General features: G+C 46.4%; 1 pseudogene; it reads left to right on the top strand.

The window, feature by feature from the left end:
- The window catches only part of LOC135532933 (ras GTPase-activating protein 3-like), a 74,470-nt pseudogene that overhangs the window by 31,982 nt on the left and 22,488 nt on the right, over positions 1-20,000 (top strand).

Below are 20,000 nucleotides of genomic sequence, written 5' to 3'. Positions count from 1 at the left end.
GTTGGTGCTATCTGTCTACTTTGAATGGGGAAGGTTGGTGCTATCTGTCTACTTTGAATGGGGGAGGTTGGTGCTATCTGTCTACTTTGAGGTGAGGGGAGGGGGTTGGTGCTATCTGTCTACTTTGAATGGGGGGGGAGGTTGGTGCTATCTGTCTACTTTGAATGATAGGGGGAGGTTGGTGCTATCTGTCTACTTTGAGGTGATAGGAGTGGAGGTTGGTGCTATCTGTCTACTTTGAGGTGATAGGAGTGGAGGTTGGTGCTATCTGTCTACTTTGAATGGGGGGAGGTTGGTGCTATCTGTCTACTTTGAGGTGAGGTGAGGGGAGGTTGGTGCTATCTGTCTACTTTGAATGGGGGAAGGTTGGTGCTATCTGTCTACTTTGAGGTGAGGGGAGGTTGGTGCTATCTGTCTACTTTGAATGGGGGGAGGTTGGTGCTATCTGTCTACTTTGAGGTGAGGTGAGGGGAGGTTGGTGCTATCTGTCTACTTTGAATGGGGGGAGGTTGGTGCTATCTGTCTACTTTGAATGGGGGAAGGTTGGTGCTATCTGTCTACTTTGAGGTGAGGGGAGGTTGGTGCTATCTGTCTACTTTGAGGTGAGGGGAGGTTGGTGCTATCTGTCTACTTTGAATGGGGGGAGGTTGGTGCTATCTGTCTACTTTGAGGTGATAGGAGTGGAGGTTGGTGCTATCTGTCTACTTTGAGGTGATAGGAGTGGAGGTTGGTGCTATCTGTCTACTTTGAATGGGGGGAGGTTGGTGCTATCTGTCTACTTTGAGGTGAGGTGAGGGGAGGTTGGTGCTATCTGTCTACTTTGAATGGGGGAGGTTGGTGCTATCTGTCTACTTTGAATGGGGGAAGGTTGGTGCTATCTGTCTACTTTGAGGTGAGGGGAGGTTGGTGCTATCTGTCTACTTTGAATGGGGGGAGGTTGGTGCTATCTGTCTACTTTGAGGTGAGGGGAGGTTGGTGCTATCTGTCTATTTTGAGGTGAGGGGAGGTTGGTGCTATCTGTCTACTTTGAATGGGGGGAGGTTGGTGCTATCTGTCTACTTTGAATGGGGGGAGGTTGGTGCTATCTGTCTACTTTGAATGGGGGAAGGTTGGTGCTATCTGTCTACTTTGAGGTGATAGGAGTGGAGGTTGGTGCTATCTGTCTACTTTGAGGTGATAGGAGTGGAGGTTGGTGCTATCTGTCTACTTTGAGGTGAGGTGAGGTTGGTGCTATCTGTCTACTTTGAGGTGATAGGAGTGGAGGTTGTTGCTATCTGTCTACTTTGAATGGGGGGAGGTTGGTGCTATCTGTCTACTTTGAGGTGAGGGGAGGTTGGTGCTATCTGTCTACTTTGAGGTGAGGGGAGGGGAGGTTGGTGCTATCTGTCTACTTTGAGGTGTTAGGAGTGGACTTGGTGCTATCTGTCTACTTTGAGGTGAGGGGAGGTTGGTGCTATCTGTCTACTTTGAATGGGGGGAGGTTGGTGCTATCTGTCTACTTTGAATGGGGGAGGTTGGTGCTATCTGTCTACTTTGAGGTGATAGGAGTGGAGGTTGGTGCTATCTGTCTACTTTGAGGTGAGGGGAGGTTGGTGCTATCTGTCTACTTTGAGGTGATAGGAGTGGAGGTTGGTGCTATCTGTCTACTTTGAATGGGGGGAGGTTGGTGCTATCTGTCTACTTTGAGGTGATAGGAGGGGACTTGGTGCTATCTGTCTACTTTGAGGTGAGGGGAGGTTGGTGCTATCTGTCTACTTTGAATGGGGGGAGGTTGGTGCTATCTGTCTACTTTGAGGTCTACTTTGAGGTGAGAGGAGGGGACTTGGTGCTATCTGTCTACTTTGAGGTGTTAGGAGTGGACTTGGTGCTATCTGTCTACTTTGAATGGGGGGAGGTTGGTGCTATCTGTCTACTTTGAGGTGATAGGAGGGGACTTGGTGCTATCTGTCTACTTTGAATGGGGGGAGGTTGGTGCTATCTGTCTACTTTGAGGTGAGGGGAGGGTGGTTCTATCTGTCTACTTTGAGGTGATAGGAGTGGACTTGGTGCTATCTGTTTACTTTGAGGTGAGGGGAGGGGAGGTTGGTGCTATCTGTCTACTTTGAATGGGGGGAGGTTGGTGCTATCTGTCTACTTTGAGGTGATAGGAGTGGAGGTTGGTGCTAGCTGTCTACTTTGAGGTGAGGGGAGGGGACTTGGTGCTATCTGTCTACTTTGAGGTGAGTGGAGGTTGGTGCTATCTGTCTACTTTGAATGGGGGGAGGTTGGTGCTATCTGTCTACTTTGAGGTGAGGGGAGGGTGGTTCTATCTGTCTACTTTGAGGTGATAGGAGTGGAGGTTGGTGCTATCTGTCTACTTTGAATGGGGGGAGGTTGGTGCTATCTGTCTACTTTGAGGTGAGGGGAGGTTGGTTCTATCTGTCTACTTTGAGGTCTACTTTGAGGTGATAGGAGTGGAGGTTGGTGCTATCTGTCTACTTTGAGGTGAAGGGAGGGTGGTTCTATCTGTCTACTTTGAGGTGAGGGGAGGGGAGGTTGGTGCTAGCTGTCTACTTTGAGGTGAGGGGAGGTTGGTGCTATCTGTCTACTTTGAGGTGGGGGGAGGTTGGTGCTATCTGTCTACTTTGAGGTCTACTTTGAGGTGAGAGGAGGGGACAGTTGATGCTGTGTGTTTGGAGATGGGTTTGCCTGATAAACAGAGCGTTTCCTTCTTCTGACTGAGGTACGGACACTACCTGTTCAGTTGTTCAGTCCTTAGTATGGGGTCTGAGTATGTGCACTGTACTTTAGGTTAACTACAGGTTGGGGTTTTGGTTGAAGGAGGGGGGGCTGTCTTAATCGGTGGGTTAACTGCCTTGCTCAAAGGCAGAACAACAGATTTGTACCTTGTCCGCTCGGGGATTCGATCCAGCAACCTTCCGGTTACTAGTCCAACGCTCTAACCACTAGGCTACCTGCCGCCTCTACACTCTAACCACTAGGCTACCTGCCGCCTCTACACTCTAAACACTAGGCGACCTGTGGTGCCTCTACACTCTAACCACTAGGCGACCTGCCGCCTCTACACTCTAACCACTAGGCTACCTGTGGTGCCTCTACACTCTAACCACTAGGCTACCTGCCGCCTCTACACTCTAACCACTAGGCTACCTGGTGCCTCTGACTGTCTAACCACTAGGCTGACCCTGCCTCTCTGTCTACACTCTAACCACTAGGCTACCTGCCGCCAGGACACTCTAACCACTAGGCTACCCTGTCTGTCTGTCTCTGTCTACACTCTAACCACTAGGCGACCTGCCACTACACTCTGTCTGGCTACCCTGCCTCCTCTACACTCTAACCTAGGCTATGCACTCTAACCACTAGGCTACCTGCCTCCTCTACCTCTAACCACTGGGTACCCTGCCTCCTCTACACTGGTAACCACAGGCTACCTGCCTCCTCTGTCACTCTAACCACTAGTCTACCTGCCTCCTCTACACTCTAACCACATAGGCTACTGTCTGCCTCTGTCTACACTCTAACCACTAGGTCTGGGTCTACACTCTAACCACAGGCAACCCTGTCTGTCCTCTACACTCTAACCACTAGGGACCCTGCCTGGGGTCCACACGCATCTGAACCACTAGGCTACCTGTCCTCCTCTCACTCTAACCACTAGGCTACCCTGTCTGTCTACACTCTAACCACTAGGCTACCTGCCTCCTCTACACTCATGGTGAGACAGGACACATGTAGGTCTGTCCTGTCTGTCTGTCTCTGTCCACTAGGCTACCTGCCGTCCTCTACACATGGTAACCACAGACAACCTGTGGTGCCTGTATGTGAGTCTGTCTCTGTCCTGCAGGTGACACGACCTCTTAGTCACACCAAGTCTGCAGTTTGATGTGGAGGAGGAGGACAGGACAAGCTGGCTCTGAGGTGAGTCTGTGTGTCCATGTGTTTCACAGAGGTCTACATACTAATAGAGAGTGTGTGTGTTGTGAGTCTGACTCCATCTCTCTGTATGCAGGGTTGACCTGTGGAATGCCAGTAACCTGAAGTTTGGGGATGAGTTCCTGGGAGGGCTTAGAGTTCCTCTGAGGGCCCTGGGACAGGCTGGGGTCCACGACGCATGGTGAGACAGGACAACATGTTGTCTGTCTGTCTGTCTGTCTGTCTGTCTGTCTCTGTCTGGGTCCACGACGCATGGTGAGACAGGACAACATGTTGTCTGTCTGTCTGTCTGTCTGGGTCCACGACGCATGGTGAGACAGGACAACATGTTGTCTGTCTGTCTGTCTGTCTCTGTCTGGGTCCACGACGCATGGTGAGACAGGACAACATGTTGTCTGTCTGTCTGTCTGTCTGTCTGTCTGTCTGTCTGTCTGGGTCCACGACGCATGGTGAGACAGGACAACATGTTGTCTGTCTGTCTGTCTGTCTGTCTGTCTGTCTGTCTGGGTCCACGACGCATGGTGAGACAGGACAACATGTTGTCTGTCTGTCTGTCTGTCTGTCTGTCTGTCTCTGTCTGGGTCCACGACGCATGGTGAGACAGGACAACATGTTGTCTGTCTGTCTGTCTGTCTGTCTGTCTGGGTCCACGACGCATGGTGAGACAGGACAACATGTTGTCTGTCTGTCTGTCTGTCTGTCTGTCTGTCTGGGTCCACGACGCATGGTGAGACAGGACAACATGTTGTCTGTCTGTCTGTCTGTCTGTCTGTCTGTCTGTCTGTCTCTGTCTGGGTCCACGACGCATGGTGAGACAGGACAACATGTTGTCTGTCTGTCTGTCTGTCTGTCTGTCTGTCTCTGTCTGGGTCCACGACGCATGGTGAGACAGGACAACATGTTGTCTGTCTGTCTGTCTGTCTGTCTGTCTGTCTCCACGACGCATGGTGAGACAGGACAACATGTTGTCTGTCTGTCTGTCTGTCTGTCTGGGTCCACGACGCATGGTGAGACAGGACAACATGTTGTCTGTCTGTCTGTCTGTCTGTCTGTCTGTCTGGGTCCACGACGCATGGTGAGACAGGACAACATGTTGTCTGTCTGTCTGTCTGTCTGTCTGTCTGTCTGTCTGTCTCTGTCTGGGTCCACGACGCATGGTGAGACAGGACAACATGTTGTCTGTCTGTCTGTCTGTCTGTCTCTGTCTGGGTCCACGACGCATGGTGAGACAGGACAACATGTTGTCTGTCTGTCTGTCTGTCTGTCTCTGTCTGGGTCCACGACGCATGGTGAGACAGGACAACATGTTGTCTGTCTGTCTGTCTGTCTGTCTGTCTCTGTCTGGGTCCACGACGCATGGTGAGACAGGACAACATGTTGTCTGTCTGTCTGTCTGTCTGTCTGTCTGTCTGTCTCTGTCTGGGTCCACGACGCATGGTGAGACAGGACAACATGTTGTCTGTCTGTCTGTCTGTCTGTCTGTCTGTCTGTCTCTGTCTGGGTCCACGACGCATGGTGAGACAGGACAACATGTTGTCTGTCTGTCTGTCTGTGTCTGTCTGTCTGTCTGTCTGTCTGTCTGTCTCTGTCTGGGTCCACGACGCATGGTGAGACAGGACAACATGTTGTCTGTCTGTCTGTCTGTCTGTCTGTCTGTCTCTGTCTGGGTCCACGACGCATGGTGAGACAGGACAACATGTTGTCTGTCTGTCTGTCTGTCTGTCTGTCTGTCTGTCTCTGTCTGTCTCCATGACGCATGGTGAGACAGGACAACATGTTGGATGTCTGTCTGTCTGTCTGTCTGTCTGTCTCTACAACGCATGGTGAGACATGACAACATGTTGGATGTCTGTCTGTCTGTCTGTCTGTCTGTCTGTCACTGTCTGTCTCTGTCTGGGTCCACGACGCATGGTGAGACAGGACAACATGTTGTCTGTCTGTCTGTCTGTCTGTCTGTCTCTGTCTGGGTCCACGACGCATGGTGAGACAGGACAACATGTTGGATATCTGTCTGTCTGTCTGTCTGTCTGTCTGTCTCTGTCTGGGTCCACGAGGCATGGTGAGACAGGACAACATGTTGGATATCTGTCTGTCTGTCTGTCTGTCTGTCTGTCTGTCTGTCTGTCTGTGTCTGGGTCCACGAGGCATGGTGAGACAGGACAACATGTTGTCTGTCTGTCTGTCTGTCTGTCTGTCTGTCTGTCTGTCTGTCTGTGTCTGGGTCCACGAGGCATGGTGAGACAGGACAACATGTTGGATATCTGTCTGTCTGTCTGTCTGTCTGTCTGTCTGTCTGTCTGTCTGTCTCTGTCTGGGTCCACGACGCATGGTGAGACATGACAACATCTATCTCTCTTTTTTCACTCCTTACCTTTCTCTCTCCTTCTCTCTCCATCCTCCCCTCCTTCCTTCCTCTCTCTCTCTCTCTTTCTCTCTCTGTCCTCCCTCCTCTCTCCATCCTCCTCTCCCCCTCTCTCTCATCCTCCCCTCCTTCCTTCCTCTCTCTCTCTCTTTCCCTCTCTGTCATCCCTCCTCTCTCCATCCTCCTCTCTCCATCCTCCCATCATCTCTCTCTCCATCCTCCCCTTCTCTCAATCCTCCCTCTCTCCATCCTCCCCCTTCGCTCCATCCTCCCTCTCTCCATCCTCCCTCTCTCCATCCTCCCCCTTCTCTCCATCCTCTCTCTCTCATCCTCTCCTCCTTTCTCTCTCCATCCTCCCCTCCTCTCTCTCCATCCTCCCATCCTCTCTCTCTCATCCTCCTCTCTCTCTCCATCGTCTCCTCCTCTCCTCCTTTCTCTCTCCATCGTCCTCTCTCTCCATCCTCCCCTCCTCTCTCTCTCTTTCTCCATCCTCCCCTCCTCCTCTCTCTCTCCATCCTCCTCTCTCTCTCTCTCTCTCTCTCTCTCTCTCTCTCTCTCTCTCTCCTCCATCCTCCCCTCCTCCTCTCACTCTCCATCCTCCTCTCTCTCTCCATCCTCCTCTCTCTCTCCATCCTCCCCTCTCTCTCCATCCTCCTCCTCTCCATCTCTCCATCCTCCTCTCTCTCCATCCTCCTCCTCTCTCTCTCCATCCTCCCCTCTCTCTCTCCATCCTCCCCCCCTCCTCTCTCCATCTCCCTCTCTCTCTCCATCCTCCTCCTCCTCTCTCTCCATCCTCCCCTCTCTCTCCATCCTCCCCCTCCTCTCTCCATCCTCCCCTCTCTCTCCATCCTCCCTCTCCTCCTCTCTCTCTCTCCATCCTCCCCTCCTCCCTAGGTACTTTCTGCAGCCCAGGGATAATGGAGGGAAGCCGGTGAAGGTGGATGAGTTGGGTTCTCTTCGTTTAAACATTGTTTACACTGAGGACCATGTGTTCCCCCTCTGACCCTACGGCCCTCTGAGAGACCTGATGTTGACCTCGGCTAACGTAAAGGTGAGGGAGGGGGGGTACTGTAGATACCTAATGTAAAGGGGGGGGGGCTTACTGTAGTTACCTAATGTAAGGGGAGGGGGTACTGTAGATACCTAATGTAAAGGGGGGGGGTACTGTAGATACCTAATGTAAAGGGGAGGGGGTACTGTAGATACCTAATGTAAAGGGGAGGGGGTACTGTAGATACCTAATGTAAAGGGGAGGGGGTACTGTAGATACCTAATGTAAGGGGAGGGGGTACTGTAGATACCTAATGTAAAGGGGAGGGGGTACTGTAGATACCTAATGTAAAGGGGGTACTGTAGATACCTAATGTAAAGGGGGGGGTACTGTAGATACCTAATGTAAAGGGAGGGGGGTACTGTAGATACCTAATGTAAAGGGGGGGTACTGTAGATACCTAATGTAAGGGGGGGGGGTACTGTAGATACCTAATGTAAAGGGGAGGGGGTACTGTAGATACCTAATGTAAAGGGGGGTACTGTAGATACCTAATGTAAAGGGGGGGGGTACTGTAGATACCTAATGTAAAGGGGGGTACTGTAGATACCTAATGTAAAGGGGGGGGGGTACTGTAGATACCTAATGTAAAGGGGGGTACTGTAGATACCTAATGTAAAGGGGGGTACTGTAGATACCTAATGTAAAGGGGGGGTACTGTAGATACCTAATGTAAAGGGGGGGGGTACTGTAGATACCTAATGTAAAGGGGGGGGTACTGTAGATACCTAATGTAAAGGGGGTACTGTAGATACCTAATGTAAAGGGGGAGGGGGTACTGTAGATACCTAATGTAAAGGGGGGTACTGTAGATACCTAATGTAAAAGGGGGTACTGTAGATACCTAATGTAAAGGTGAGGGGGGTACTGTAGATACCTAATGTAAAGGTGAGGGGGGTACTGTAGATACCTAATGTAAAGGTGAGGGTAAATCATATACTGTAGGGGGGTACTGTAGATACCTAATGTAAAGGGGGGTACTGTAGATACCTAATGTAAAGGTGTAAAGGGGGGTCCTGTAGATACCTAATGTAAAGGTGAGGGGGTACTGTAGATACCTAATGGGGTACTGTAGATACCTAATGTAAAGGGGAGGGGGTACTGTAGATACCTAATGTAAAGGGGGGGGTACTGTAGATACCTAATGTAAAGGGGAGGGGGTACTGTAGATACCTAATGTAAAGGGGAGGGGGTACTGTAGATACCTAATGTAAAGGGGAGGGGGGTACTGTAGATACCTAATGTAAAGGGGAGGGGGTACTGTAGATACCTAATGTAAAGGGAGGGGGTACTGTAGATACCTAATGTAAAGGGGAGGGGGTACTGTAGATACCTAATGTAAAGGGGAGGGGGTACTGTAGATACCTAATGTAAAGGGGAGGGGGTACTGTAGATACCTAATGTAAAGGGGGGGGTACTGTAGATACCTAATGTAAAGGGGAGGGGGTACTGTAGATACCTAATGTAAAGGTGGGGGGTACTGTAGATACCTAATGTAAAGGGGGGGGTACTGTAGATACCTAATGTAAAGGGGGGGGGTACTGTAGATACCTAATGTAAAGGGGGGGTACTGTAGATACCTAATGTAAAGGGGGGGGTACTGTAGATACCTAATGTAAAAGGGGGTACTGTAGATACCTAATGTAAAGGGGGTACTGTAGATACCTAATGTAAAGGGGGGTACTGTAGATACCTAATGTAAAAGGGGGTACTGTAGATACCTAATGTAAAGGGGGGTACTGTAGATACCTAATGTAAAAAGGGGGGTACTGTAGATACCTAATGTAAAGGTGAGGGGGGTACTGTAGATACCTAATGTAAAGGTGAGATACCTAATGGGGGTACTGTAGATACCTAATGTAAAGGGGGGTACTGTAGATACCTAATGTAAAGGTGAGGGGGGTACTGTAGATACCTAATGTAAAGGGGATGGGGGGTACTGTAGATACCTAATGTAAAGGGGGGGAGGGGGGTACTGTAGATACCTAATGTAAAGGGGAGGGGGTACTGTAGATACCTAATGTAAAGGGAGGGGGTACTGTAGATACCTAATGTAAAGGGGAGGGGGTACTGTAGATACCTAATGTAAAAGGGTAAAGGGGGGGTACTGTAGATACCTAATGTAAAGGGGGTACTGGGAGGGGGTACTGTAGATACCTAATGTAAACTGTAGATACCTAATGTAAAGGGGGTACTGTAGATACCTAATGTAAAAGGGGGTACTGTAGATACCTAATGTAAAACTGTAGATACCTAATGTAAAGGGAGGGGGGTACTGTAGATACCTAATGTAAAGGGGGTACTGTAGATACCTAATGTAAAGGGGAGGGGGTACTGTAGATACCTAATGTAAAGGGGAGGGGGGTACTGTAGATACCTAATGTAAAGGGGGGTACTGTAGATACCTAATGTAAAAGGGGGGGGTACTGTAGATACCTAATGTAAAGGGGAGGGGGGTACTGTAGATACCTAATGTAAAGGGGAGGGGGTACTGTAGATACCTAATGTAAAGGGGGGTACTGTAGATACCTAATGTAAAGGGGGGTAGATACCTAATGGGGTACTGTAGATACCTAATGTAAAGGGGGGGTACTGTAGATACCTAATGTAAAGGGGGAGATACCTAATGGGGGTACTGTAGATACCTAATGTAAGGGGGGGTACTGTAGATACCTAATGTAAAGGTGAGATACCTAATGGGGGTACTGTAGATACCTAATGTAAAGGGGGGGGGGTACTGTAGATACCTAATGTAAAGGGGGGTACTGTAGATACCTAATGTAAAGGGGGGGTACTGTAGATACCTAATGTAAAGGGGGGTACTGTAGATACCTAATGTAAAAGGGGGGTACTGTAGATACCTAATGTAAAGGTGAGGGGGGGGTACTGTAGATACCTAATGTAAAGGGGGGTACTGTAGATACCTAATGTAAAGGGGGGTACTGTAGATACCTAATGTAAAAGGGGGGGTACTGTAGATACCTAATGTAAAGGGGAGGGGGGTACTGTAGATACCTAATGTAAAGGTGAGGGGGGTACTGTAGATACCTAATGTAAAGGTGGGGGAGGGGGTACTGTAGATACCTAATGTAAAGGTGAGGGGGGTACTGTAGATACCTAATGTAAAGGTGAGGGGGTACTGTAGATACCTAATGTAAAGGTGAGGGGGGTACTGTAGATACCTAATGTAAAGGTGAGGGGGTACTGTAGATACCTAATGTAAAGGGGGGAGGGGGTACTGTAGATACCTAATGTAAAGGGGGGGGTACTGTAGATACCTAATGTAAAGGGGGGTACTGTAGATACCTAATGTAAAGGGGTAGATACCTAATGGGGGTACTGTAGATACCTAATGTAAAGGGGAGGGGGTACTGTAGATACCTAATGTAAAGGTGAGGGGGGTACTGTAGATACCTAATGTAAAGGTGAGGGGGTACTGTAGATACCTAATGTAAAGGGGGTACTGTAGATACCTAATGTAAAGGTGAGGGGGTACTGTAGATACCTAATGTAAAAGGGGGTACTGTAGATACCTAATGTAAAGGGGGGGGGGTACTGTAGATACCTAATGTAAAGGGGAGGGGGTACTGTAGATACCTAATGTAAAGGTGAGGGGGTACTGTAGATACCTAATGTAAAGGGGGGTACTGTAGATACCTAATGTAAAGGTGGGGGGTACTGTAGATACCTAATGTAAAGGTGAGGGGGGTACTGTAGATACCTAATGTAAAGGTGAGATACCTAATGGGGGTACTGTAGATACCTAATGTAAAGGTGAGGGTAGATACCTAATGGGGGTACTGTAGATACCTAATGTAAAGGTGAGGGGGTACTGTAGATACCTAATGTAAAGGTGACTGTAGGGGGGTACTGTAGATACCTAATGTAAAGGGGGGTACTGTAGATACCTAATGTAAAGGGGGGGTACTGTAGATACCTAATGTAAAGGGGGGTACTGTAGATACCTAATGTAAAGGTGAGATACCTAATGGGGGTACTGTAGATACCTAATGTAGGGGGTACTGTAGATACCTAATGTAAAAGGGGGGTACTGTAGATACCTAATGTAAAGGGGGGTACTGTAGATACCTAATGTAAAGGGGGGTACTGTAGATACCTAATGTAAAAGGGGGGTACTGTAGATACCTAATGTAAAAGGGGGGTACTGTAGATACCTAATGTAAAAGGGGGGTACTGTAGATACCTAATGTAAAGGGGGGTACTGTAGATACCTAATGTAAAAGGGGGTACTGTAGATACCTAATGTAAAGGGGGGGTACTGTAGATACCTAATGTAAAGGGGGGTACTGTAGATACCTAATGTAAAGGGGGGTACTGTAGATACCTAATGTAAAGGGAGGGGGTACTGTAGATACCTAATGTAAAGGGGGGTACTGTAGATACCTAATGTAAAAGGGGGGTACTGTAGATACCTAATGTAAAAGGGGTGAGGGGGGTACTGTAGATACCTAATGTAAAACTGTAGATACCTAATGTAAAGGGGGGTACTGTAGATACCTAATGTAAAGGGGGGTACTGTAGATACCTAATGTAAAAGGGGGTACTGTAGATACCTAATGTAAAGGGGAGGGGGTACTGTAGATACCTAATGTAAAGGGGGGGGGTACTGTAGATACCTAATGTAAAGGGGGGGGGTACTGTAGATACCTAATGTAAAAAGTACTGGGTAAAGGGGGGTACTGTAGATACCTAATGTAAAGGGGGTACTGGGGTACTGTAGATACCTAATGTAAAAGGGGGTACTGTAGATACCTAATGTAAAGGGGGGGTACTGTAGATACCTAATGTAAAGGGGGGGGTACTGTAGATACCTAATGTAAAAGGGGGTACTGTAGATACCTAATGTAAAGGGGGGTACTGTAGATACCTAATGTAAAGGGGAGGGGGTACTGTAGATACCTAATGTAAAGGGGAGGGGGTACTGTAGATACCTAATGTAAAATGGGGGTACTGTAGATACCTAATGTAAAGGGGGGGTACTGTAGATACCTAATGTAAAGGGGGTACTGTAGATACCTAATGTAAAAGGGGGTACTGTAGATACCTAATGTAAAGGGGGGGGGTACTGTAGATACCTAATGTAAAGGGGAGGGGGTACTGTAGATACCTAATGTAAAGGGGGGTACTGTAGATACCTAATGTAAAAGGGGGTACTGTAGATACCTAATGTAAGGGGGGGGTACTGTAGATACCTAATGTAAGGGGGGTACTGGATACCTAATGGGGGTACTGTAGATACCTAATGTAAAGGGGGGTACTGTAGATACCTAATGTAAAGGTGAGGGGGTACTGTAGATACCTAATGTAAAGGGGGGTACTGTAGATACCTAATGTAAAGGGGGTACTGTAGATACCTAATGTAAAGGGGGGTACTGTAGATACCTAATGTAAAAGGGGGGTACTGTAGATACCTAATGTAAAAAGGGGGTACTGTAGATACCTAATGTAAAGGTGAGGGGGGTACTGTAGATACCTAATGTAAAGGGGGTACTGTAGATACCTAATGGGGGTACTGTAGATACCTAATGTAAAGGGGGGTACTGTAGATACCTAATGTAAAGGGGGAGATACCTAATGGGGGGTACTGTAGATACCTAATGTAAAGGGAGGGGGGTACTGTAGATACCTAATGTAAAGGGGGTACTGTAGATACCTAATGTAAAGGGGGGGGGTACTGTAGATACCTAATGTAAAAGGGGGTACTGTAGATACCTAATGTAAAGGGGGGTACTGAGATACCTAATGGGGGTACTGTAGATACCTAATGTAAAGGTGAGGGGGTACTGTAGATACCTAATGTAAAACTGGGGGTACTGTAGATACCTAATGTAAAAGGGGGTACTGTAGATACCTAATGTAACTGTAGTACCTAATGTAAAGGGGGTACTGTAGATACCTAATGTAAAGGTGGGGGGGTACTGTAGATACCTAATGTAAAGGGGGGTACTGTAGATACCTAATGTAAAGGGGGGGGTACTGTAGATACCTAATGTAAAGGGGAGGGGGTACTGTAGATACCTAATGTAAAGGGGGTACTGTAGATACCTAATGTAAAGGGGGGTACTGTAGATACCTAATGTAAAGGGGAGGGGGGTACTGTAGATACCTAATGTAAAGGTAGATACCTAATGGGGGTACTGTAGATACCTAATGTAAAAGGGGGTACTGTAGATACCTAATGTAAAATGGGGGTACTGTAGATACCTAATGTAAAGGGGGGTACTGTAGATACCTAATGTAAAGGTGTAAGGGGGGTACTGTAGATACCTAATGTAAAAGGGGGTACTGTAGATACCTAATGTAAAAGGGGGTACTGTAGATACCTAATGTAAAGGTGAGGGGGGTACTGTAGATACCTAATGTAAAGAGGGGGTACTGTAGATACCTAATGTAAAGGGACTGTAGATACCTAATGGGGGTACTGTAGATACCTAATGTAAAAAGGTGTAGGGGGTACTGTAGATACCTAATGTAAAGGGGGGTACTGTAGATACCTAATGGGGTACTGTAGATACCTAATGTAAAGGTGAGGGGGTACTGTAGATACCTAATGTAAAGGGGGGTACTGTAGATACCTAATGTAAAAGGGGGTACTGTAGATACCTAATGTAAAGGGGGGGTACTGTAGATACCTAATGTAAAGGGGGGTACTGTAGATACCTGTAGATACCTAATGTAAAGGGGGGTACTGTAGATACCTAATGTAAAGGGGGGTACTGTAGATACCTAATGTAAAGGGGGTACTGTAGATACCTAATGTAAAGGGGGGTACTGTAGATACCTAATGTAAAGGGGGGGGTACTGTAGATACCTAATGTAAAGGGGGGTACTGTAGATACCTAATGTAAAGGATACCTAATGTAAAGGGGGGTACTGTAGATACCTAATGTAAAGGGGGGGGTACTGTAGATACCTAATGTAAAGGGAGGGGGTACTGTAGATACCTAATGTAAAGGGGGGTACTGTAGATACCTAATGTAAAGGGGGGTACTGTAGATACCTAATGTAAAAGGGGGTACTGTAGATACCTAATGTAAAGGGGGGGGGGTACTGTAGATACCTAATGTAAAGGTGAGGGGGTACTGTAGATACCTAATGTAAGGGAGGGGTAGATACCTAATGGGGGTACTGTAGATACCTAATGTAAAGGGGGTACTGTAGATACCTAATGTAAAGGGGGTACTGTAGATACCTAATGTAAAGGGGGTACTGTAGATACCTAATGTAAAACTGTAGATACCTAATGTAAAGGGGGTACTGTAGATACCTAATGTAAAGATACCTAATGTAAAGGGGGTACTGTAGATACCTAATGGGGGGTACTGTAGATACCTAATGTAAAGGGGGGTACTGTAGATACCTAATGTAAAAGGGGGTACTGTAGATACCTAATGTAAAGGGGGTACTGTAGATACCTAATGTAAAGGGGGGGGTACTGTAGATACCTAATGTAAAGGGGGGTACTGTAGATACCTAATGTAAAGGGGGTACTGTAGATACCTAATGTAAAGGTGAGGGGGTACTGTAGATACCTAATGTAAAGGGGGGTACTGTAGATACCTAATGGGGGTACTGTAGATACCTAATGTAAAGGGGGTACTGTAGATACCTAATGTAAAGGGGGTACTGTAGATACCTAATGTAAAGGGGGTACTGTAGATACCTAATGTAAGGGGATGTAAAGGGGGTACTGTAGATACCTAATGTAAAGGGGGGTACTGTAGATAGGGGTACTGTAGATACCTAATGTAAAAAGGGGGTACTGTAGATACCTAATGTAAAGGTGGGGGGTACTGTAGATACCTAATGTAAAAGGGGGTACTGTAGATACCTAATGTAAAGGGGGAGGGGGTACTGTAGATACCTAATGTAAAGGGGGGTACTGTAGATACCTAATGTAAAAGGGGGTACTGTAGATACCTAATGTAAAGGGGGGTACTGTAGATACCTAATGTAAAGGGGGTACTGTAGATACCTAATGTAAAGGGGGTACTGTAGATACCTAATGTAAAAGATACCTAATGGGGGTACTGTAGATACCTAATGTAAAGGGGGGTACTGTAGATACCTAATGTAAAGGGGGTACTGTAGATACCTAATGTAAAAGGGGGTACTGTAGATACCTAATGTAAAGGGGGTACTGTAGATACCTAATGGGGGTACTGTAGATACCTAATGTAAAGGGGGGGGTACTGTAGATACCTAATGTAAAGGGGGGTACTGTAGATACCTAATGTAGATACCTAATGTAAAATGTAAAGGGGGGTACTGTAGATACCTAATGTAAAGGGGGTACTGTAGATACCTAATGTAAAGGGGGTACTGTAGATACCTAATGTAAAGGGGGTACTGTAGATACCTAATGTAAAGGGGGGTACTGTAGATACCTAATGTAAAGGGGGTACTGTAGATACCTAATGTAAAGGGGGTACTGTAGATACCTAATGTAAAGGGGGTACTGTAGATACCTAATGTAAAGGGGGTACTGTAGATACCTAATGTAAAGGGGGTACTGTAGATACCTAATGTAAAGGGGGGGGGTACTGTAGATACCTAATGTAAAAGGGGGTACTGTAGATACCTAATGTAAAGGGAGGGGGTACTGTAGATACCTAATGTAAAGGGGGGGTACTGTAGATACCTAATGTAAAGGGGAGGGGGTACTGTAGATACCTAATGTAAACTGTAGATACCTAATGTAAAGGGGGTACTGTAGATACCTAATGTAAAAAGGGGGTACTGTAGATACCTAATGTAAAGGGGAGGGGGTACTGTAGATACCTAATGTAAAGGGGGTACTGTAGATACCTAATGTGTGTAAAGGGGGGGGTACTGTAGATACCTAATGTAAAGGGGAGGGGGTACTGTAGATACCTAATGTAAAGGTGAGGGGGGGTACTGTAGATACCTAATGTAAAGGGGGGGTACTGTAGATACCTAATGTAAAGGGGGGTACTGTAGATACCTAATGTAAAGGGGGGTACTGTAGATACCTAATGTAAAGGGGGGGTACTGTAGATACCTAATGTAAAGGGGGTACTGTAGATACCTAATGTAAAGGGGGGGATACCTAATGGGGGGTACTGTAGATACCTAATGTAAAGGGGGGTACTGTAGATACCTAATGTAAAGGGGGTACTGTAGATACCTAATGTAAAGGGGGTACTGTAGATACCTAATGGGGGTACTGTAGATACCTAATGTAAAGGGGGGGGTACTGTAGATACCTAATGTAAAGGGGGTACTGTAGATACCTAATGTAAAGGGGGGGTACTGTAGATACCTAATGTAAAACTGTAGGGGGGGGTACTGTAGATACCTAATGTAAAAGGGGGTACTGTAGATACCTAATGTAAAGGGGGGTACTGTAGATACCTAATGTAAAGGGGGTACTGTAGATACCTAATGGGGTACTGTAGATACCTAATGTAAAGGGGGTACTGTAGATACCTAATGTAAAGGGGGTACTGTAGATACCTAATGTAAAGGGGGGTACTGTAGATACCTAATGTAAAAGGGGGGTACTGTAGATACCTAATGTAAAAGGGGGTACTGTAGATACCTAATGTAAAAGGGGGGTACTGTAGATACCTAATGTAAAGGGGGTACTGTAGATACCTAATGTAAAGGGGGTACTGTAGATACCTAATGTAAAGGGGGGTACTGTAGATACCTAATGTAAAGGGGGGTACTGTAGATACCTAATGTAAAAGGGGGGTACTGTAGATACCTAATGTAAAAGGGGGGTACTGTAGATACCTAATGTAAAGGGGGGGTACTGTAGATACCTAATGTAAAAGGGGGTACTGTAGATACCTAATGTAAAGGGGGGGGGGTACTGTAGATACCTAATGTAAAGGGGGGTACTGTAGATACCTAATGTAAAGGGGGGTACTGTAGATACCTAATGTAAAGGGGGTACTGTAGATACCTAATGTAAAGGGGGGGGGGTACTGTAGATACCTAATGTAAAGGGGGGTACTGTAGATACCTAATGTAAAAGGGGGTACTGTAGATACCTAATGTAAAGGGGGGTACTGTAGATACCTAATGTAAAAGATACCTAATGGGGGGTACTGTAGATACCTAATGTAAAGGGGGGTACTGTAGATACCTAATGTAAAGGGGGGTACTGTAGATACCTAATGTAAAGGGGGTACTGTAGATACCTAATGTAAAGGGGGTACTGTAGATACCTAATAGGGGTACTGTAGATACCTAATGTAAAGGGGGTACTGTAGATACCTAATGTAAAAAGGGGGTACTGTAGATACCTAATGTAAAGGGGGGTACTGTAGATACCTAATGTAGGGGGTACTGTAGATACCTAATGTAAAGGGGGGTACTGTAGATACCTAATGTAAAGGGGGTACTGTAGATACCTAATGTAAAGGGGGGTACTGTAGATACCTAATGTAAAGGGGGTACTGTAGATACCTAATGTAAAGGGGGTACTGTAGATACCTAATGTAAAGGGGGGTACTGTAGATACCTAATGTAAAGGGGGCACTGTAGATACCTAATGTAAAGGGGGGTACTGTAGATACCTAATGTAAAGGGGGTACTGTAGATACCTAATGTAAAGGGGGTACTGTAGATACCTAATGTAAAGGGGGTACTGTAGATACCTAATGTAAAGGGGGTACTGTAGATACCTAATGTAAAGGGGGTACTGTAGGGGGGTACTGTAGATACCTAATGTAAAGGGGGGTACTGTAGATACCTAATGTAAAGGGGAGGTACTGTAGATACCTAATGTAAAGGGGGTACTGTAGATACCTAATGTAAAGGGGGGTACTGTAGATACCTAATGTAAAGGGGGGTACTGTAGATACCTAATGTAAAGGGGGAGGGGGTACTGTAGATACCTAATGTAAAGGGGGGTACTGTAGATACCTAATGTAAATGTAAAGGGGGTACTGTAGATACCTAATGTAAAGGGGGTACTGTAGATACCTAATGTAAACTGGGGGGTACTGTAGATACCTAATGTAAAGGGGTACTGTAGATACCTAATGTAAAGGGGGTACTGTAGATACCTAATGTAAAGGGGGTACTGTAGATACCTAATGTAAAGGGGGGTACTGTAGATACCTAATGTAAGGGGGGTACTGTAGATACCTAATGTAAAGGGGGGTACTGTAGATACCTAATGTAAAAGGGGGTACTGTAGATACCTAATGGGGGTACTGTAGATACCTAATGTAAAGGGGGGTACTGTAGATACCTAATGTAAAGGGGGTACTGTAGATACCTAATGTAAAGGGGGGGGTACTGTAGATACCTAATGTAAAGGGGGTACTGTAGATACCTAATGTAAAGGGGGGTACTGTAGATACCTAATGTAAAGGGGGGTACTGTAGATACCTAATGTAAGGGGGGGTACTGTAGATACCTAATGTAAAGGGGGTACTGTAGATACCTAATGTAAAGGGGGGTACTGTAGATACCTAATGTAAAGGGGGGTACTGTAGATACCTAATGTAAAGGGGGTACTGTAGATACCTAATGTAAAGGGGGTACTGTAGATACCTAATGTAAAGGGGGTACTGTAGATACCTAATGTAAAGGGGGGTACTGTAGATACCTAATGTAAAGGGGGTACTGTAGATACCTAATGTAAAGGGGTACTGTAGATACCTAATGTAAAGGGGGTACTGTAGATACCTAATGTAAGGGGGTACTGTAGATACCTAATGTAAAGGGGGTACTGTAGATACCTAATGTAAAGGGGGTACTGTAGATACCTAATGTAAAGGGGGTACTGTAGATACCTAATGTAAAGGGGGTACTGTAGATACCTAATGTAAAGGGGGTACTGTAGATACCTAATGTAAAGGGGGTACTGTAGATACCTAATGTAAAGGGGGTACTGTAGATACCTAATGTAAAGGGGGGTACTGTAGATACCTAATGTAAAGGGGGGTACTGTAGATACCTAATGTAAAGGGGGGTACTGTAGATACCTAATGTAAAGGGGAGGTACTGTAGATACCTAATGTAAAGGGGGTACTGTAGATACCTAATGTAAAGGGGGGTACTGTAGATACCTAATGTAAAGGGGGGTACTGTAGATACCTAATGTAAAGGGGGATACTGTAGATACCTAATGTAAAGGGGGTACTGTAGATACCTAATGTAAAGGGGGTACTGTAGATACCTAATGTAAAGGGGGGTACTGTAGATACCTAATGTAAAGGGGGGGTACTGTAGATACCTAATGTAAAGGGGGTACTGTAGATACCTAATGTAAAGGGGGTACTGTAGATACCTAATGTAAAGGGGGGTACTGTAGATACCTAATGTAAAGGGGGTACTGTAGATACCTAATGTAAAGGGGTACTGTAGATACCTAATGTAAAGGGGGGTACTGTAGATACCTAATGTAAGGGGGGGGTACTGTAGATACCTAATGTAAAGGGGGTACTGTAGATACCTAATGTAAAGGGGGTACTGTAGATACCTAATGTAAAGGGGGGTACTGTAGATACCTAATGTAAAGGGGGTACTGTAGATACCTAATGTAAAGGGGGTACTGTAGATACCTAATGTAAAGGGGGTACTGTAGATACCTAATGTAAAGGGGGTACTGTAGATACCTAATGTAAAGGGGGTACTGTAGATACCTAA

The sequence above is a fragment of the Oncorhynchus masou genome, unplaced genomic scaffold (assembly GCF_036934945.1).
Source record: "Oncorhynchus masou masou isolate Uvic2021 unplaced genomic scaffold, UVic_Omas_1.1 unplaced_scaffold_2122, whole genome shotgun sequence".
NCBI classification, from domain to species: domain Eukaryota; kingdom Metazoa; phylum Chordata; class Actinopteri; order Salmoniformes; family Salmonidae; genus Oncorhynchus; species Oncorhynchus masou.
The sequence above is the reverse complement of the archived record's forward strand: the minus strand, read 5'-3'. Positions and strand labels throughout refer to the sequence as shown.